The 22,542-nt window shown below is 41.7% G+C and overlaps 1 protein-coding gene across 4 annotated transcripts in view; it reads right to left on the reverse strand.

The window, feature by feature from the left end:
• Positions 1–22,542, reverse strand: part of CCDC171 (coiled-coil domain containing 171) — a 397,884-nt gene that overhangs the window by 67,192 nt on the left and 308,150 nt on the right. The gene's annotated exons all lie outside the window — the stretch shown is intronic.

Consider the following 22,542-nt stretch of genomic DNA (forward strand, 5'->3'; position numbering starts at 1 on the left):
AGAATGTAAAATAATCATGTTCTCTCTGTGACTTGGCCATAGTCACATGGCAGTATGTTTACATGATTCTATTAAATTTTAAAATAAAAACATGACATCTTTGTGCAGTGTGGTAAAAACTATGACAAAACACAAAAATGCATAGAAAATGTAAACGCAATATGCCAAAGTGAAAAAATTATGTTCTCTGGGTGAAGAGTGTACACAGCATTTTTAAATCTCTTCCCTTTTCTGGTTTTGTTCCCTTAATTTCTTTAATTAAAATATACATTTATAAATGGAAAAATAAACTTAAAAAAAAAGTTACTTCTATGCACCAGCATAAAACCTTTTGTGGTTAAGTTTCTACTGCTCAAATTCATCATTCCCCCTCCCCCATCATCCAATATTTATTAAGCAGACCCTTTAATGTCACAAGACTCTACTGCCATGCATTGATTTTTATGATCTTACTGGAAAACTGCTAGGTGCATAGAAAGGTATCTGTGCATGGTGTCTGCATGCACATCATATATCACTTCAGATTGCCAGTCAGCAAAGGAAAAACACCATAAACACTAATTTTTACTCCTAGATGGCTTAGTAATTTGCTAAATTTCCTTGTAATTGCTTCTAATTATTCATTACATTAGAGTAGAAGGTGGTGGCTATAAATTTTCAATGAAAACAAAATTTAAATACAATGCATCCAAAATGCCTCTGCAGACCCAAGTGGCAACCTTTTTTCCTTATTAGGGAAATCCGCCAGACACTGGCAACACATGCTGCTTCCTAATGTGACAGAGGAGACAGAGCCAAGAAAGGCACGCAAAGAGTTTGATGCTAGCTTTGTGAGGAGACTGCAGAGGCAGCTCACCACCCACGTTCAGGTGCGGTTGCATTTGGGTAGCTGGTCTCTTCTGCGGTGGCAGCCCTCACACATCCCTGGGACTCTCCCCCGTGAGCTGTCAGGATCTGGAGGTGTTTCAGAGAGAGGCTGGCATTTCTCCATTCATTCATTCCCTCTTTTTTTCATTCACAAAATATGTGAGCACCTGCTCTGAGTAAGGCAGCATTGGAAACAAAAAAGACCCTCAAGGAGGGGCTTGAAGGGATGTGGTCTACAAGTAAAACACCATCACCCCAAGTGACGGATTGCACCTCCAGGGTGACACAGTTGTGGCACAATCGTGATGCCACCCAAGCCCTGTCCAGAAGGGCATCCGGAAAGCTTCACAGCAGAGGTGGAAATGGAACTGGATCTTGGAGGACATTTAACATTTGACAGTAGCTGTAGCCACTGTGAAAAATAGTGTGGCAGTTCAGCAAAAAGTTAAACACAGAGCTCCCCCATGATCCAGCAATTCCAATTCCAGGTGTATGCCCCACAGAAGTGAGAGCTGGGCAACACATGATACTTGCACACCTGTGTTCATAGCAGCACTATTCACAAAAGCCCAAATGGAGAAGGAAACCAGGGGACCAAGATGGGTGAGTGGATGGAGAATGTAGTAGCTCCATCTGATGGAAGATGATTCAGGCTTAAAAAGAAATAAAGCTCTGTCACATGCCACAACCTAAATGAACCTTGAACTTCATATGGACCAAAATAAACCCAATACAAAAGGATGAATAGCATATGACTCCACTTATTTGAGGTACCTGGAATAGTGCAATGCCTAGAGTCAGCAAGCAGAATGATGGCCCAGTGGGCAGATGCTAGTGAGTGAGGGAATGGAGAATGAGGGCCACAGTCAGGGAAGATGGAAACCTTCTGGAGAGGGATGGTCGTGATGGTGGTACAACGATGAGAATGCACTTAATGCTGCTGAACTGTAACTTAAAATGGTTATAATGATGAATTTTGTGTTATGTATACGTTAACCATAAATTTTTTTAAATATTAAAAAATTTGACAGTGTAGGTGCACCTGGGATCACTCAGTAGGTTGAGCATCTGCCTTTGGCTCAGGTCATGATCCCGGGGTCTTGGAATCCAGCCCTGAGTTGGGCTCCCTGCTTAGCAGGGAACCTGTTTCCCTCTCCCTTTGCCTGCAGCTCCCCCTACTTGTGTGCTCTCTCTCTCTCTCTCTCTCTCATAAATAAATAAAATCTTTTTTTTTTAATTTGACAGTGAAGAGAGGAGGAAGGGCACTTAATGTGTAAAAAATAAAACAAAACAAAACAAACAAACAAACAAAAAAAAAAACCAGCATGAGCCAGAGCACAGAAGGAGAAAAGGGTGGGCTCTAATCGGAACAGAGGACACCAATCTGGTTGCACGATAGTGGATGCAAGGTGTGAATTATAACGATAATAGTCATGGTCTATCCATAAGTATCACCTTTAAAGGGTGTTTCTGTGCTCTGTTTTTGCTAGCATTATCTCCTTAAGTCTTCTCAATAACCTGTAAGTAAGTACTTTATTATCCCACAATTAGAGCCGAGAAATGGCTGTGTGGCTCAGTGGGCCCGACCTGACTGGTGTCTCTCTGTCCCCAGAGCTCACGCCACTGCTTCTGCCTCTCACAGGCAGTGCAAGAGAAGCAGTGGGTTGAACCCTTGCACAACAGGTTAAGAAGCTGGGCCTTAATGAGTAAAAAGAAGGGATCCAGGCAAGAATTTTGAGCAGCAGAATGATGTAAAGAGAACTATGTTTGGAGAATATTAACCTAACAGTGAGAGATAGGAGGCTAGAAGGACACTTGGAGGTTTTCCAGGAAATAAATCATGCTGACCTGACTGTAGAGGGTGTAATGAGAACAAAGAGGATGGACAGAGTCAAGAGGCATCTTGGAGAGCTTGCGAATAGCCTGCATACAGAGAATAAGATCATTCAGACATTGTCCGGGGGTTTTTAACACTGGGAAGAGTGTGTAGCTATCAGAAATTGGAAAGGGAAGGAGGGAAGCAGGTTTATGAAGGAAATCAGTGAATTGGAGGCATTTAGAGATGAAAATGCTGGCATATCTGATTGGTGGAGGTGTTCCTGAGACTGTTGGAAACATAAGGTGTCAGACTTTAGCTTGAGAAATTCAAGGACTCAGGCAGGAAAACTCTGGCCTGCCAGTGTGAGATTTGGGACCGCAGGACTGAAACCCACTCATTCAAGCATTTGGGAGCTCCCAAGATGTGGGCTGGCTCCCGACCTGCTCACCCAGCCAGTCTACACTCCATCCATGCACACCAACCCCATCGATCAGCCATGAACAGATAACAAAGGAATAGCAGACCCTCGAGGAGACTGCAAACATGAATAAGAAAGAACAAACACAAACAAATGACCCCAGAGGAACTGGAGATAATTCAGTGAACCAGAATTACTTGCATTAGTATTCTGCAAGAGATTTGAGACAAAGTTGGGTCCATGAAATGAGAACATGCTTTTATTATAAAAGAACAACTAGCAGTTCATAAAGAAGGCTTTGAAATAAAAATGATCAGTGTCAGAGTAAAAAAATTTCAATAGAAAATTTGTAGGTAGGAGCACCTGGGTGGCTTAGTGGGTTAAGCGTCTGCTTTTGGCTCAGGTTATGATCTCAGGGTCTTGGGATTGAGCCCTTAGTCGGGCTTCACACTCAGTGGGGAGTCTGCTTCTCTCTCCACCCTCCCCCTACTCATGCTCTCTCCCCTTCTCTCTCTCTCAAGTAAAATCTTTAAAAAAGAAAAAAAAATGGAGATAGAGGCAAGGGAATATACCAGAAAGCAGACCAAATAGTTAATAAGACCTAATACATAATAAGAGAAAAGAGACCCAGATGACTAATCCAGGAGGGCCAACCTCCACCCAAAAAAATAATACAAGAACAAAAGTTCATGAGCCTACATGTCAAAGGAGTCCCCTGAGTTCCCAAAACAAGGAACAGAAGAACAATACATCCTTGGAACACTTCTGCACCTAAGATAAGGAGATCTCCAAATCTTCCAGAGCTAAAAAGACAGCCCACCTGCAAGGATGCTGTGGGCATGGGAGCAAAGTGGACAGCAGGGCCCACACATGAGACACCCCTCAAGTGAAGGTCCTAGAGGCCTGCCTGGGGCCACGCAGATAAAATTCCTCCTGTGCCAGGTTTGCATTCCCTCTTGCCCTGGTCCTAACTTCCAGGAGAGAACTTCCCATTTGTGGAGCAGTCTCGTGGGTCTGATGCCAACAGAAGGAGGGAGTGACCAGGGAATGGAGACTCTCTTTCCCTCACTTCATGGCCTCAGGCTCCCGAGAGAAGGAACAGTCACTGGAGACAAGGACCTGAGTCACCAGGGTGTCTGATGTCCATGATAGGCCTGTGACTCTTGCAAAGAGAAGGCAGAAAGCAAGGGAGAAGGGTTGAGTTTTGGCTGAGCTTTTCACTGTTGTAATATCCTATTTATCTGTCTCCTCAGCTGACTGAAAACTTTGAGACAGCAAGGCCTGTATCTTATTTAGCATCTTGTACCGTGCACTTACCCCAGCCTGGTGCATTGTGCAATAAATGCTGAATGAGCAGACAGACAGATGAGGAAGGGACAAGTTTCTCCTTTTGTTCCAGAGAAAAGGTGACAGTGGCTGCTGGGCCTGCCTCTGGAAAGTATGCCCATTCTGTTCCATTATTTAAAAAAAAAAAAAACTGCATAATTGGGCTCTGTTGTCACTCTTAACAGAGAAGACCATTTTGCCTGTCATTCTTCAGAAAAATTGTGAATAATAAGTTCATATGGATTATTAAAACTTCACCTCTAAGAGAATTACACTGCAAAAAAACTTAAAACAGCATTTTTTGTACCACCGCTATTCCTCAGATTGCTTCTTTCCTTCGCTTCCAGAACTGTCTTCCCGTGGCTGTTCAATGTCTTTATTAAAGCGATCTTCTCTGCCTGTGGTTTTCGGAAGGCATTCCGAAATTGACCCTCCCTGTGAGGGCTTGGAAGCCCCAGATGGGGACATCTCTGACTAACTCGCTCCATCACTGTTTCCCAGGGATCCTACCATCCTTGATCTAAAGCCCTAAACTGGCCTATGAAGCTGCCCCCCCCCCCCCCCCCCGCCAGGGCAGCATGTACATGGAAGGCCAGTGCTCTGCAGCCCACAGGCAACTATTCCCCTCTCATGATACGAGTTCTCAGCGTCTCACAGGGCCTTCCATCTCTCCGCACCTTTCTGTGCCTGGATCTAGATCCAGGCATCTCAGACCACAATTGCTGTTCCCCATGCACGCTCTGATCCCCCACGCTCCCTGGAGTGCTGCTCAAAGTCAATGACATTATCTGGTATCTAATGTTAAGTACAGAGCAGACCCTTCCTTAGAATTTCCACCTCTTGGCAGTTTCTTTTTTGCCCAAGACCCTGTAGTAGTAAGATGATGCAAGTAAATTGAGCCAGTCCTATTCTTAGAAAATTCTTCCTCTGTCTTGCTCTTCCTCTTGTCCCTAGGTTGCTCCACTCTGGCTCCCTAGACTTTTAGAATAAGTTGCGACACCAAAGCCACAGTCAATAGTAACTTTCATTTGTCTTGATTTCTCCTCTTTGCTTATACTCACTCCAGGGACTTCAGAAGGGGCTGATGACTGAGGGTCTAGGCAGAACTTGAATTTGAGCATCCATGTCTTACTCATTTATGCATGTCTATAGATATGTTTGATTCCCTATTTCCTTGTGACATACCAAGCCACTCCAGAAATTTCACCTCCTTGGTCAGAAAAGACTCCCCCTTGGGGAGCCTGGGTGGTATAGTTGATTAAGTATCCATCTGACTCTTGGTTTGGGCTCAAGTCATGATCTCAGGGTTGTGAGATGGAGCCTGGCATCTGGTCAAGCACAGAGTCTGCTTGAGATTCTCTCTCCCTCTCTCTCTGCCCTTCTTGCTTGTGCTTTCTCTCTCTAAAATCAATAAATAAATCTTTTTAAAAAAGAGAGAGACTCCCCCTTGCTTTACCTACTCCACGTATAAACCTGCTACAACCACTGTCTCTACTACTTCACTTCAAATGTTATCTTCTCCTATTTTTCTTCCCTGCTAAAATCCACTTATTCTTATGTATTATTTTAGCAATATATGATGAAATAAGGGAGGTTGTCTCAGAAGAGTCATAGAATTTGATAAGAGAAGATGATGGGAGAGAATGGAGAGGGGAAATTGTCATGGTCCAATCTCTGATCTTCAGTTTTGAATAGTTCTGAAGATGATGATGGGCTCATTTAGAAATGATTGATTCACAGTAACCAAACTTAAAAAAACTAATGTAAAAACCAGAAAGCTAGCATTTTCTGATTTTAATGGCATCTAGGACTTTCTAGTGACTCAACGGTCATGTGTACTCTTGAGGCATCCACCTTTCCAGGACCCAGTTGCCCTAGAGTATCAAGGTAGAGATCAGATAGTTGATGAAGGAGCATGTAATCAGAATGAAAGGAGTTGAACAATCTTGTGGGATATTTTGTCAAATTTCTGAATGGTCTGATGGACTATCCCTTCCCTTCTGAAAAAGTGTACCTGATCAATGGCCAGATGATGAATCCATTAATTACAGAGCCTCTCTCTCTTGAAGAAAACTAAATAATACCCTCAAACTCAGGCTGCCCAGTTCACTTTTCCAATTTTCCCTACAATGTGTCCCTATCACCACACCTTGATTAACTTAGTAAATGGACTCTTAGCTGTTTTCCTCAGGGTGGGAGCAGAATATATATATATATGAGGGTGAGAATAGTCTTCCATTCAATCACTTAGATTCAAAGGTTTGTTGATGTCTTTGTATTTCAGCATTATAATGCTCATACTACATATTCACCATACTGAAAACTCTTGACAAAATCTCTACATTCCTGTTTTCAGTTGTCAAAACAAGCAAACAAAAACCTCCCAACTTCCCACATCCAGAGTTCTAGTAGTATCTCAGTCATCACCTTGCTGTGTGACCTTGAGCATGTCATGTGCCCTTTCTGTGTCTCCTGAATAATATCTGCATTGAAGGAGATGGGACCAGATGATTCCTAAGGTCCCTTCCAGTTCTATAAATCAAGGATCTTATGCCTGTGGTCAATGTCTCTTTCTTAAAAATCAAATGACCATATAAAGCAATGGCTTTCTCATATTTCCCGGACACATGGCAAATGAAAATTTGCCACAAAATGGACTGGAGAAGTTAGAAAAAAGGCAATAAGAAGGGGCATAAGTGTCAAGAACCACCTGGGAAGACAGGTTCTGGGCTCAACTGCATGTCTCACTTAGGTTTGGAACTGATAACATTTACCTACCTAAATTTTATGACTATCAAAAAAGGCTTTGAAACACTTGGATGAAATGTACCATATAAGGACTAAATACTCTAATTGGGCCTTTTCTGTCTCATTATTTGCCAGTGAAACTAATCCTGCTGATCTCTAGATAATAGGGGAATTTAGAAATAGAATTCCATCCTCAGATAAAATCCAAGTGTTCACCCTTGACCACTAATAAGTGTTACATGTATGAGAATTGAGGTGTTCCATTTTCCCTGAACTACAAAGCGTTTTGTTGGAGCTCATACTTCACTCCCCAAAATGCACTTTGCTAAAATGTTTACAGTGGAGCAGGGTCCTTGTGAAAGGGAGCTGAAGAGGTGAGGGCTGTGTGCAAACACACGGTGGGGAGTCTGGATGGGTTTACAGTAAGCGCAAGCACCCCACTGGGACTGCAGCCTTTTACTTCTCACTAGGGGTGGGTGTAGGGGAGGGGGTCTGCCATTGACCGGGTGCTGCAGCCCCAGAAATCAATTTGACGCTAATGAGGGCTGCAGCTGGGAACAGAGGAGCAAGTGGGAGTTTACAGATGATGTATCTAGGCTATCTGAAGCCATGATGGAGGCACAAGAAATGGCAACCACCACATCTGTCCACTTGGCCTGGGAACACGGCAAACTCAAAGTTGGGTAATAGGAGCCAGCATTGAAGACACAAAGCAGGGGTTGGGATATAGGCAGCTTTCCTGGTTGAAATGGAGGTTTTTAACTAATTTGTGAGCCAAGAGCACAACCAGCATCAGAGATCAGAAGCAAAAGAAAGAAAGATGATTTTTTTAAGATTACATGTCCGAGAACATGGAAAAATTCAGCCAGGAAAAGGCAAAGTAACATACTTAACAGCTACTGCTCATCTCTTGTAGACCAAAGATCACGAACTGATGACCCATAAGAGAAATCCTGCCCAGTGATGTGCTTTCCTTGCCTGATCTGGTGCTGGCTTTGTGTGTTGTGTTTTGTTCTGTTTTAATTTCAAAAATCTTTGGTGAGTTGAGTTATGAGGGCTACACGTTGTGTGACTCCACATGCATGTTCCCAGTGATGTGCTTCCCAGTTCACCAAATGCCCCATTTCTCCCTGATCCTGAACTACAGCCACACATTCCTGCAGCTTGGATTGTCCCACAGATGTCTAACTTTGACATCCCTATGTAGAGCATCGAGATTTCTTAGTAAAGCTAGGCGAGGATCTGTGGGCCAGAGAATGGATATTTTTGGTCCTGAAGGACAGTGCTCTGCCCTTGAGGATTGCTTGAAGCTAGGAGTTGCAGGAGGTGGCAGGCTCCTTCCCCGCCCCGGAAGCCCTGAACATTAGGGAAGAGTCTGGCTTTGGGAAAGATGAATTGTCTAATTGCATCTAAAGTGGAAGGCAAACTAGGTGTGTGTGTGTGTGTGTGTGTGTGTGTGTGTGTGTGTGTGTTTGTGTATACACTCTATCAGCTTTATACATATCAGCTTTATTGAGATATAATTTACACACCGTACAATTTACCCATTTAAAGTGCACAATTCAATGATTTTTAGTATATTCACAGATGTGTACAACCATTACCATAGTCAATTTTAAACTTTCTCATCAACTCAAAAAGAAACTCTATATTTTTCAGCAGTCACCCCCTGCTCTGCCCACCCTAGGTAACAATTAAGGTACACTCTGGCTCTGTAGATTTGCCTATTCCGAACAGTTCATATAAATAGAATCACATAATATGTGGTCTTTTGTGGCTGGCTGTTTTCATTTGGCATAATGTTTTCGAGGTTCTTTCATGTTGCAGCATGAATCAGTATTGCATTCCTTTCTAGGGTCAAATAATATTCCATTTTATGGATTTAGATTTTATTTATCCATTCATCAGTTGACGGACATTTGGGTTGTTTCCATTTTTTTGCTATTATGATTAATAATGCTATAAACATCCATGTGTAAGGTTTTGTGTGGACACATGTTTTCATTCTTTTCGGTATATACTGAGGAGTGGGACTGCAAGGTCATGTGGTAACTCTGTGTTTGACCCTTTGAGAAACCTCCAGACTGTTTTCAAAAGTAGCTGTACCATTTTATGTTTTCACTAACAATGTATGAAGGTTCCAGTTTCCTCACATTCTCATCAACTGAGCTTGAAGCCTGATGAGGGGCTTGATCCTATGACCCTGAGATCACAACCTAAGCCAAAACCAAGAGTCAGATGCTTAACTGACTGCCACCCAGTCGCCCCATCTTTGTATATCTTCTTTAAAGAAATGTTTATGTGGGTCCTTTGTCCATTTTTTAATTTGGTTATTTTCCTCCTTATTATTGAGTTGTTAGAGTTCTTTTATATTTTGGATACAAGACTTTCATTGTATATATAATTTGCAAGTACTACTTTCCATTCTTGGTATGTCTTTTCCCATTTTTTATAGTGTCCTGTGATGCACAAAAGTTTTTAATTTTGATGACATTCAATTCATCTATTTTTTGTTTTGTTGCTCCATATTTTGGTGTCATATTTACTATCCCATTGCCAAATCTGAGCTCACAAAGATCCATCTCTATGTTTTCTAAAATTTTTATGGTTTATAATTATTATATTTAGCTCTTTGGCCCATTTTGAGTTAATTTTTAAATATGGTGTGAGGTAAGGGTCCAACTTTATTCTCTTGCATGTGGCTATCCAGTTGTTCCAACACCACTTGTTGAAAAGAATATCCTTTTCCCATTTAATGGTCTTGACCCCCTTACTAAGTTTCTTCTCAAGGTTATTCCTAAGTCTGTGACACAGATGTCCCCACATTCTTAACCTTCATAAATCATCCCTCTCTTTAACCTCATGTAGTATAGTCAGAGTTCCAAGCTCTCATGGATGTATAAATACCATTCTTTTATCAAGTTTCTCCCAAATCTTCCTAAGAGCCACCAGGAAATACTTAGGTATCCCATAGGTGTGTCCTACTGGTCACTTGCCAGAAAATGTGGTCACCTCTCTCTCTGCCTTCCTATTTCTGCCATTTTGTTATAACTCTCTCCTTAGATTTCTGGGCCACAAGCATGACCACAAACCTCATTCCTAGTTCCCAGAGCATGGCTAAGACTATGCAGTAACACCTAACACAATTTTACTGAAGGCATGGTGTAAGCAGAAAGAAACTACAACATAGGAGACATTGGGTATTGCTGTCCTAGGTTCCAGCCACCATGCCTATCCAGAAAGCATCACCTGGATATCCCCTACTTTTGTCCTCTGTCCATCATCCCAGTGACAATATTGGTACATCTCCCCTGATAAACATGACCTTCCCCAGTCCTCCTACTCACCTTTAGCCTGAAGGAGAAAAAACCCTTTTCGTTCTCTAAGTCACTCTCATTATGATCTCACAAAGATGTATTTCTGCTCATAGCAAGCATTTTTTATATTATTATGAATAACAGTTAGGCCCTCTGTATCTTGAACATTCCATCCCAGTAAAAGATCTGGTTTTAATTTTGCAAAACTACAAAGCTCACAAAAATGTCATTCCCAAATTGTAAGAGCTGTCTACACTCAGAGAGGAATCAGTGTCTATTTCTAGCTAAAAAGAGGACACTTCTGGCTGCTTTGAAATGCAGAGAGTCACCCTCCTATCCCTGTTCTACCCATCAAAAAGGACATCGGGTATTGGGGTACCATCTCTGGAAACCCTATAACTGAACCTGGTGTGTCACAATTGCTTTTCCTCAGCTCTATTATTAATTCTCCAATTAGAAATATCATTAAATAATTCTTTTAAAAGAGGGGTTTTGTTGTATTTCCAATTTGGGCTTCAAAAAACTATGTTCTTATCTTGGATATGCTACCATTAAGCTTCTTGATCATTTCCCTTATGGTTCTTTCTGGTAAGTAAGTGCGAATCATTTTGTGGCTCTAAATATTGTCTTACCAGAGCAGAAAGGCAACCACATATATCAACAGTCAAATTGGTAGAAAATTGAGAGCACCCAAATGCCTTTAACAAGTATGATGGGAATATAAGTGCCACACATTTGTGGTGTGTGTGTGTGTTTTTTAACCCAGATAAACTTCTGAGTTATTTAGTCCAATATTATTTGAAAGGGAAATGGAACTGATTTTTAACAAAACATATTTTACTCGAACTGCTATAAAAATAAATTCGAGGAAAAAAATAAATCTTGAAAGTAGACAGTTAATGGTAATAATCTCCTAGATTTAAAAAAAGCATTACAGGCAAATTGAATTCTGGCAACTCCGTTAAAAATAAATAATGTTCTTTTTGTTCCAAAACAAGAATTGATCCTCCTCAATTCTTCATTATTAAAATTCAAGAAAAAAATAGAACTATTTCCTATTCTGAGTAATTCATAACCTTGCATCCCAAGTGCTTTTACAGAGAGCCCAGCATAGGATAGAAACTTAAACATGAAATTGCTGAGTTACACAGGGTGGAAATGTTAATGTTCTCAAGTGTGAGTCTGTGCAGCTTTGTTGAGGTGAGATCTTTCTTACCCACAGTATCTAGCCTGGCTCCTCTATTGAGCAGACCCTCACCCACTTCCTGTTGATTTTATGTGAAAACCTGATAATTCTATAATATTCAAGAAGGTAAAAAATTCTTGGACTGAATATTTTTAATACCCAGATTGCTTGCAAGATGCTCCAGGCTAGCTGGGATTTGCAAGGATGCACACATAGGCCATCACTGGGGAATGGACAGTGGCTATAATGTAGTAGTGAAAATCATGGACATGGATGTGTTTGCCTCAAAGGGCCCAGGATGAGGAAGAGGCTTCAGGATAAGGCCCCCAGGAATACTCAAATCTAATTACTAATTAACTTCCCAGTATCCATCCTCTCCTTCTTCTTTAGTAATAGGACCTTGATTTATTCAGTTAAAAGACACTACATCTGGTGGCGTAGTTATTTAAACACCAGACACTTGGCTTTGGCTCAGATCATGATCTCAAAGTTGTAATCTCAGAATCCTGATCTCAAAGTCATGAGATTGAGCCCCAAGCCAGGCTCTACACTCAACGCAGAGTCTCCTTGAGACACTCTCTCCCTCTTCCTCTCCCCACCCCATGCACTCTCTCTTGCTCTCTCTCAAATAAATAAATTAATTTAAAAAAGAAAAAGACACTACATCTCATTACCTGTTCCAGTTAGGAAGTCAAAAGAATACAAACCCAAGGGTTGTATGGAGCTTATAAGAAGCTTCTTCTTTTTTTTTTTTTCTAAGATTTTATTTATTTATTCATGAGAGACACACAGAAAGAGGCAGAGACATAGGCAAAGGGAGAAGCAGGCTCCCTTTGGGGAGCCCATTGTGGGACTCGATCACAGGACCCAGGGTCACAACCGACCCAAAGGCAGACGCTTAACCCCTGAACCATCCAGGTGTCCCTCAAGAAGCTTCTTTAATGACTGGTTTGGGAGGTGCAACATTTTGCCTTTTCTCCCTTCCTTTTCATGCCTCCTGATATAAGGATGTGAAGGCTGTCATCTTGGACAATGAGGTGACCTTAAGGATGATAGGATGCTGAGACAGAAAGATGGACACTGACTCCCTGTATGAACTACCCTTGGGCTTCCTTAACTTGTGAGAGAATTACTCTTCTATCTTATTTTACCTACTATTATTTTTTGTTTTCTGTTAAGTGCGTCCAAACTCAATCCTAAGTGAAGTCAGGCAGAAAAGAAAGAGAGAATGAACAAAATGAAGGAGCAGTTATTGAGGTATGAAGGAAAACAAAGAGAATGCCACAGAAGCCCAGGGACAAGAGTATTCCATGAGTGAGTGAATGGTCTTAAGTGCCAAATCCTCCTGAGGTGTTAAGCAAGGTCACACTAAAAAGTGTTCCTAAATATCCACTGGTGACTTTCATGAGACGATATAGGTTCCTAATGGAGGCAGAATCTGGTTTGCGGTGGGTTGAGTGACGAGAGGTGAAGAAATGAAGACCTCAGGTATAGATAAACCTTTCGAGAAATCTGGCTGGGAAGAAGAGGCAAGAGCAGAGCAGAAGCTGGAAGGGGGGTGGGAATGGGCCAAGAAAGGATATTTTGAAGATTAGAATGATTATGGCCAGTCTTATGAGGAACCAGATGACTGGGAGATGTTAGATATATAAAAGTGGGGAGGCATATCAGTCCTTGTCCAGAACAGGTGCTATGGCCCCTCATTATAAACAAATACCCCCAACTCTCCTGTGTCTCGGGGAAAGCTCCACTCCAGAATGCACCCGACTCTCTTCATGCCTTCACCCGAGCAACCACCAGAGGAAGTGCACAGGGGAGCTGCTGGCTCCATGTAGGAAGCAATCTTCCCCAGGCTCTGAGGTGAGTACCTCACTTCCTCTCTCCTCTCCTCCCATCTCCACACTTACCCCCCACCCTCAGTCTGCCGATGGCCTCACCTCAACTTCATTGGAAAATAGAAAGCATTAAAGATGATTTTTTAAAAAAATTTTGCCACCTCACACTTTTTGACATTTTAAACAGTTTGTTTTTCACTCACTGTTTTGTCACAGAGACCCATCTCCTCCTGAGGCAAATCCAGAGACGCACACTGCCAGGAGGAGGATCGCTGGAGGCAGACAAGTTCATTCTTCTGTTTTTGAACTTGACTTTAGAGACAATAATTGGGAGAGAAAGGTTTCAGGTTTCTAGATTTACAAACTATTTGAGTTTTATAGAGCCAGCAGACATATGGAAATGTGTGTGCATGTTTTGGGTTTCACAGTGATGGGGGTTGGGCGGGCTGGGCCATGTGCCCTTTGACTTCCTACACAATGAGCAGTTATCCTGCCCCACAGCCAACAGTGGCCCCATCCTGGCATTTCCTCCCTCGGCCTCCATCGTGAATAGACAAGGGCCTGAGAAAGGTATGGTTATCAGGAGTTCAAAAACCCCAGGAATGAGGGGCATCTGGGTAGCTCAATGGTTGAGCCTCTGCCTTCGGCTCAGGTCATGATCCTGGGGTCCTGGGATCGAGTTCCACATTGGGCTCCCCGCAGGGAGCCTGCTTCTCCCTCTGCCTGTGTCTCTGACTCTGTGTCTCTCATGAATAAATAAATAAAAACAAAACAAAACAAAACAAAAAAACAAATGAGGATTTGGGTGATGCCATCAGGGGGTCACTGAGACCAATGGAGGGGCTAGCTGAGGGTAAGAAGAATCTTAAATAGACAGCGAAGTGGGGAGAGAATCTGTCTCACTGCCAGCCTGAGACCAAATGTGGCAACAGGGGCTGTTGTTTGCCCCTCTAACCTCCCAAATTTCTCCCCTGAAAGTGAGGCCCATCAGCACCTTGGAAGAGCTACTATCTGAACCTACATGGGGAGGTGGACTGGACTCCAGTGGCCAAGGCAGAGGCCCAAGCTGACCTCCCCTCAGGAAAGACCTTACTGTTCTGCTGCCAGGAGTGCCTGAGTGAGAGCCTCCAGCTGCACGCCTTGGGGATCCACAGCCGTGCAGGAGCTGAGGCCACTCTCCTCTGGGCAGTCTGCTGGGCAGAGTTGGGGTGCTAGTGGTGGTGACCTCTGCCCACAAGATCTCTTCAAACAGGCATCTTGGCTCTAGAGCACCATATAAGGCGGCCTTCGTCTGATCCACATTGTGATTTGAGTCTCCTCCTGTCTAATGTTTCTTCCCTTCTGTGCCTCTTACAGGTGACAGATCACCACAGACAAGGCTTTTCCTCCCCCATCCTGCTCCCTTTCCCTGACCCCCCCTTATCATTATTCTTCAATAAATGTCTTGCATCCCTAACTCAAATGCTGAGGGTCAGCATCCTGAAGGATCCAAATGACAGAGGTGATTAAAGAACGGGAGATCCAGGACACCAGTGGACAACCCCCTCACCCTGTACCAATTCAGGATTAAGCCTGGTTGGTCATTCTTTCTCAAAGCATTATGCATTGGGTATTAGGTTCCATTTTCATTATCTGGTTTGAGCCGTTACTCCAATTTGCCTTCATATTTATTTAATTATGTAGTGTTTCAACTTATAAAAATAATGCGAGGTAGAATTCAAGCAGTAGAAAACTAAAATTATACTTTTATATTCCAATCCTAATCCCCAGAATTAACCATTAATTTGTGTGTCCTTCCAGACTGACATATGTTCCTATATACCAATGGGATTATAGGAAACATTGTGACCCATCCTACTGTGTATTTTAAAATTAAAACTATTATTTTGGACTTCTGATCATTTTTCAATATCAATATACGTAAATCTATTTCATTCTTTTTTAACAGCTGTTATAATAATTTAGTAACTCATGTCATTGAATAACTTTATTTCCAAGATTTGCCTTTTATAAATATGGCTGCTGTGAATCTCCTTGTATTTATTTTTCTGGAAAGTGATGCTCCCATGTTCTCGCCCATTTTTTATTGGAGTGTTTACTTTTTTCATATTGATTTTTAAGAGTTCTTTAAATGTTAAAGATACTGGCTCATTTTCTGATGCACGTTGTAAACATTTTTCTCTAGCTTTTTATCTTCTGACATTGCTTGACATATGTTTTTCTTTATAAGATTTAAAATTTGTACATGGTCAAATTTATGAGCATTTTCTGTTACGAATTTTAGGTTTGGAGCCTTGCATTGAAAGGCCTTCTCTATAGTAATAGCATGAAAACAAATCATCTATGTATATTTCTAGTATATTTGTAGTTTTCAAGTATTTAAATCTTTTCTTTTCTGGAGTTTATTCTGGCATAAGCGTTCTAGTTTTATTTTTTTCCAAATGACTGTCAGTGATTCTGATGTCATGTACAGAACAAGCCATCTATCCTCCGCTGATTTGAAATACCACCCTTGCCACATTCTAAATACCCGTAGTACTTCTTCATTAATAAGATTCTTGGTTCCTTTAGGATCCTTACAGAACCTTTGTTAGTCGGCCATATGGGAAAAAATGAATGAAATAAATAACAGAATGGAAACAATCACCTACATGTACATCAACAGGAAAGTTGTCCAAGGTCCTCATGGGTTTTACAGAGTGCTGGGTCAAAGGTTGAATAAGACGGTCCACACCTTCAGTGGATGCCAGGCAAGCAAGTAAGGGGGCATGGATCAGGGCAATGCAGATTCTTGCTGCCCTCTTACTGTGAAATCCTTCCCATTAAAGTTCCTGGATTTTATGAAAGCGTGGTGGTTTTTAATGAGTGCATAACTCCAGGAAAGCTTTGCACTTCAAAGCCTGTTGCTATTACAGCCGCTGCATTAGTAAAGTAAGTAGGGGGATCAGTTGCACACGAAAACTTTGAGTGTCTTATGGCATTCCTCTGCAGCAAGACAGCCTTTCTGAAGGTGATTGCAGACGGACATGGCCCTGCATCTTTGAAGTATACTCAATGCGGAATCAATTCAGGAACTCACAGATACTAGTTATCAGCTTGTGTTTATTCACATCCCAGAGAAGGGTTTAATTAATGTAATACATATTGGTCAATGCTTTGCTTTTAAACTTTACCTTTGGCCCATCAGCAGATCAATATGTATTTTAATCTTCTTCTGTTTTAGAACTGGTTTTAAGACTCACAGCAGAGGCCCAGATTTCACAATCATTAATTGCTATTATCAGCCCCTTTCATTTCCTAAACATCAGCAGTTTCTTAAAATTCTGCTTTAATTCCTCTACTAAGTTATCCCTCCTTGCTCCTCACTTGGTTCTGTAGTGTCTTTCAACCAAGTACAGAGTTTACAACTAGCCAATACTGGGAAGAAAAGAATGCCCTGAAATTCTCCATTGATCAGCTGATCTATCTGACCTCATCTACAGCTGCACACAAAACTCAAGAACTAGTCCAGCCACTTCTTAATGGATGCTGCCAAGTACTCTTCCAAGACTCCCAATGGGTTTGCCAAAGGGTAAGGGACTCATATTCTTTTTCTCTCTCTTTTTGTAAGCATCATCTTTGGATGGTCAATTATTCCACATATCACAGTATACCTTCTTATTCCTAAATTGCCAGTACTTTCTAGTATATCAAAGTTGGGGGGTCAGGAGAGTCTGACATTCCCTCATTGCTTAATTGGGGCAAGTCACTTAATCTCTGTGGGTCTAAATATCCTCATCTGTGAAAGAGAGTCGCAAAAGAGCAGTGTTGGAAATTATGAGATAAATATGAGTAATGTATTTTGTACAGAGCCTGGCTATGAAGATACACCCCAATAGAGGACTGTCCCTATTAACAGTGTTCGTATCACTGATGTCCTGTAGACTAAATAAAGGGTACTGATTGAATGGAAGGAAGCAGTCTGACTACACAGTCAGATGGCTTCCCTGCAAATGCATCTCTTACTCAATTTAGGAAGGAAAGGAATTTGTATGATTCATCAAGACAACAACCACCAGTCTTTTCACTTGGTGTATTGCATTATTTCAAGCAAGACTATGTACATTTGCTATATTATAAAGCCTCCCTTCTTGTGCTGTCTTCAAACAATCTTTTGCATTTTTATAGTTTATTTTCTTCTAATCAAACATAAAAGTATAGATGCGCATGGTAGAAATTTAGAAATGTAGAAAAGTATAATGAAATAAAAATTATAAAGAAAATTTAAAAATACTCATAATTCCACTGCTGGTAGTATTTTGGTGTGTTATCTCTCAAATATATACCAGTGTAGATATTTACATTATACACACGTGGAGAGACAAAACAAGTCATTTCACATAGAGAAAAATAGGCTTGGTTCTGAAATGCAAATTTATTTGTTCAACAGTCCATAGTGGCTTTAAACTTAGCTCAACGTTTGTTGTTGTTGGGTAAAATCAACCTCCTCAGTTCACATCTCTAAAAATCTGCGAGTAGAAAGTCAAGAAAAAGAGTAGTTTCCATATATAGTTCACATCTTATTTTTTTTATAAACACCAAATCATGAGGACTTTGCAATGTCAGGAAGCACTCTATGAAGCCATGATTCTTAATGTGGACCATTATAGACCACTTATGAATATAAAATTTATTTGACAATCCTTTATTTTGTTTTTACAAATAACCTTGTGATGCATATCACACAGAGAAATCTTAGTATGCATATGGTTATTTCCTTAGGACAGATTCCTAGAAGTTGGATCAAAGGTAATGAACTTAAAGATTTTTTAAAAAGATTTTATTAATTTATTCATGAGAGAGAGAGAGAGAGGCAGAGACACAGGCAGAGGGAGAAGCAGGCTCCATGCAGGGAGCCTGACGTGGGACTTGATCCTGGGTCTCCAGGATCACACCCTGGGCTGAAGGCAGCACTAAACCACTGAGCCACCCACCCACCCAATCTTTGTGCTGCCCAAAGATTATTTTATATATAAGGTCAAATGCTTTCCAGAATTATTGTACTTATTTACATACCACCCACAGTGGCACTATTACTGGCACAGAGTTATCATCATTTAAAAAATCCTCTCAGGCAGCCCTGGTGGACCTGCGGTTTAGCACTGCATTTAGCCCAGGGCGTGATCCTGGAGGCCCAGGATCGAGTCCCACGTCAGGCTCCTTGCATGGAGCCTGTTTCTCCCTCTGCCTGTGTCTCTGCCTCTTTCTCTCTCTGTGTGTCTGTCATGAATAAATAAATAAAATCTTTTTTTAAAAAATCCTCTTAATTAGATAGGCATGAAGCTGTATTTCATTCCATCCATTGTGGCATGCTTCCTAAGCCCTGGATGTCTGCACCTTCTTTGACCATAATAGGTGTTAGGACTTCAAATTACCTGTGGTGACTCACATTTGTTCCAGGGCCTGTGGCACTGGCATTATCTTTCTTGTCTTGTTGCCCACCTGGACTCTACTATTTCAAAGCCACACTGCCAAGTTTTGCTTGATGTAAGACTACACTGCAGTCTCTTCTGACACCAAGGATTACAGACTCCCCTGGCTTCTACCCCACAATGGATTAGAAACTTCAATGCTTCTGGATGGAAAGATGGTTTTGGAGAAGAGTTTCTGATTTCCCTACTTCAAATTTCTTCCTTATCTTGCAGTTGAGATAGAGTTGGCACGGTGGTGCTTAGTTTCCAAAGGCCAACACATACACGTATGCACGCACACACAGAGATTTTTAGTTCTTATTCACCTTTGGGTTTATAAACATAAGTAAAATGATTATTATAGACAGTTCTCATCTAAGACAATCACATCCATCTCAATGAGTGGATTATTATGACTCCTTACACAATTATCTGGCTCAAAGAGATTTCCCAAACACTATTTATCCAGGAACAATTGCCTGTGGGACTTTGGGAAAAGTGAGGATCCCCTAAAAAGGTGCTAAGTACCTACTAAGCTGCTTTCCTAGCTATTCTTTACATACTCCAGAGATTCACACACACACACACACACACACACACACACACCCCAAAACTTATCACAAAACCCATGATACAACCTGCATAAAATATAGGAAATATTACATTATTACCTGGTCTCAAAACATTTGGAAAAGAGTCTGGGAAATAAGCTAAAAAATAGTAATAATGTCATATTTTAAAAAGAAAAGCCAGATATTCCTATGAAATTAAGGATAGAAGAAGAAAGAGAAAGGAGGACTCTCGTTGACTTGACAAGCATTGTGTCCTGAGCACAAGAAGGGACAGACAACTAGGGGAAAGAGAGTAGCCATCAACACACAACCTTAAAAAGTGTCGATTATTTCATGGAAAAGAGGAGGAGGGGTCAGAACAGAAAATATCTCTATCAAAGATGTAGGAGGCTAACCAGGATGGCATACTTATGTGTAAGCTACGATCTGAGCTTCAAGAAGCAGGAACTAGTCCACAGTTCAGTGCTGCACCAGAAATCAAGGATTAAAACTGACATGATTAGGTGGCTTTATGAGTCAGAGGTGACTTCAAGGAAGAACAGAAGTCACTGCTTTTTGAGAGACTTTTCTGGAGATGCCCTCACCCCCACCAGCACTTTCTTAGAGAATCCACCACATCTCCACAGGCTCTCCCCGGCACCTCCGCCGAGCTGGTGGTGGCCCACACAGAGGCCCTGCTCTCTGCGCACACAGATGACCTTAGGGAGGTGGGCCACAAAGACTCAAGGGCTCCAGGCTAAGCTCTTTTGGGGGTCTTAAACTGGAAAATTATGTGAACCAGAGCTATGGTGGCCACACCTGAGCCATTAGGAAATGGAGCTGGGAGAGCTAGTCAGCAGGGAAGGAGAAGCAGCAGTGGTGAGGGAACAGGGAGTTCACACACAGATGAGAAAGAGGCCACGTCCTAACAAGGACTCTGCTTCCTTTGCAAGCCGGGTGGCACTCCTTGCCCTGGGGTTCCATGAATTATTCTGCTTTCCTTCCAATAATTTTCAGGGAGATTCAATGCCTCGTAATCAAATTACCCCTCATTGGAGACAGTGACTACTCTGTGCCATTTAGCTGTGTGCAAATATTCCCTCACAGAATGTTCACAAGAGCTTGGAAACAACAAAAAAAAAGTGTCATTATCTCCCTTCTCCCTGAGAGGAATCTGAAGTACACGAGGTTAAATAACATGCCTATAGTCACACAGCTGCTGAGTGAATCTGGTTCTAAATTCTCACACCATCACTCCGGGCCATAAACACAATCCAAGCTCAATTACTGCTGATTGATAAGAAGTCCTGAGAAGTGCACAAAGTCTATGTTTGTGCTATTATCTCTTCCTTTACATTAAGTTCTAAACAGACCCCCTTAATTTGCATTCTTCATACTGATGTACGCTCCATAAGAGAGGAAGTGTGCGGAGAAAGCCAGAAGCTTCGCCGAAGTCTGCATTCTCCGAGTTCATGAAATAAACTACAACTACAATATGAACTTTATCAGAAGTTCTTAGAGACTCCAACAGAAGTACAAACCTTTGCAGTTATTAAAAGAATCGAAAGCTTTTTATTGTGCATGAAAAAGACAAACTCCTCCTTTTCACATTATTCTACTTTATAGTACAATTCCTTTGGCTGGGAGGAGAACTTCAGACACTTTTTCAAATAACCCCAACCATTTAATCTGTACCTTTAGGAAGTCATGCTGAGAGTATATGGAAAAGAGACAGACGGAGCCAGAAAAGAGGGGTGGGGGAGGGGGGAGAGAAGGGAGAAGAAAAGGTATGGCATTGTTTCTGAAGTAGTAAGAATCTCCCAGTTTTTCTGGCCTACTTTAAAATGAGCTGGGTATTTCTATCCACAAAGAGCACCTAACATTGTTTAGGTAACTACTACTTCAAAATTTTTTGCTTATCTACTGTAGGCAAATCTTTCCACCTCTTTGTCATCTTCTTACACATAAATCAGGACTGCTTACATTAACTAGACACTCACTTTGGAAGTTAGGATGCTGTCTTAGTCAGCTCAGGCTGCGGTAACAAAATACCGTAGTCAGGATGGCTTCACCAACACTTTTTTTCTCCCAGCTCTGGAGGCAGAGACTGACCAAGATGAACGAGCCAGCCAATTCAGCTCTCAAGAGAGGCTGTCTTCCCAGCTTGCAGACAACCACCTTCTTGCAGTGTCCTTACACAGGGGAGAGACTCTCACTCTTCTTCTTCTTGTAAAGCCACTAATCCCATTGTGAAGGCCCTACCTTCAAGACTTCATCTAACCTTAATTACCTCCTAATAGCCCACCATCACACTGGGGGCTAGGGCTTTAACACAGGCATTCTGAAGAAACACAATTCAGTCTGTAGCAGATGCTTCGAACTTGTTTAAAAAAAATACAACCCTGTGAGCAACACCCTAAAATATGCATCATGCTATTATAACAGGAAACAAATGTCTACACAAGTAGGATGACAAGCCCCAGACAAATGCCAAGGACCTTCTACAATTTGGGAAGGCTGGAGAAAAGATCTTTGAAGATGGTTTTAAGCCATGAGAAATGGCTTTTAAGAAAATAGTTTTAGTAGGTTTTCATTGAGAGAGAATCCAGATTGGAATACATGAGCACAGGGGGGCACAGAGGCCCTACATGTAGGCTACTGTCTCAGGAATGGAATCCAGATGCTGAGGGTGCTGTGGGGGGGAGCACAGCATCAGCTGCCACATCCCTTCTCTGGGCCATGAGCAAGGAAGATCACTAAGACGAGGGGAAGCTCAAGAACTTTGACTTGAGTCCAGGTTAAGAATCAGTTCTGGCTGGGTGACGGGCACTGAGGGGGGCACTTGATGGGATGAGCACTGGGTGTTATTCTATATGTTGGCAAATTGAACACCAATAAAAAATAAATTAAAAAAAAAAGAATCAGCTCTGGAGCCTTTGAAATCTTGAAAATAGTGTGTATTTTCAGAAATTTAGTTGCTTGAATCTACTTTGAGAGGCTGATTATTCTTGTTGTGGAAAAACTA

This window comes from Vulpes vulpes, chromosome 12, assembly GCF_048418805.1.
Source record: "Vulpes vulpes isolate BD-2025 chromosome 12, VulVul3, whole genome shotgun sequence".
In the NCBI taxonomy this organism is placed as follows: domain Eukaryota; kingdom Metazoa; phylum Chordata; class Mammalia; order Carnivora; family Canidae; genus Vulpes; species Vulpes vulpes.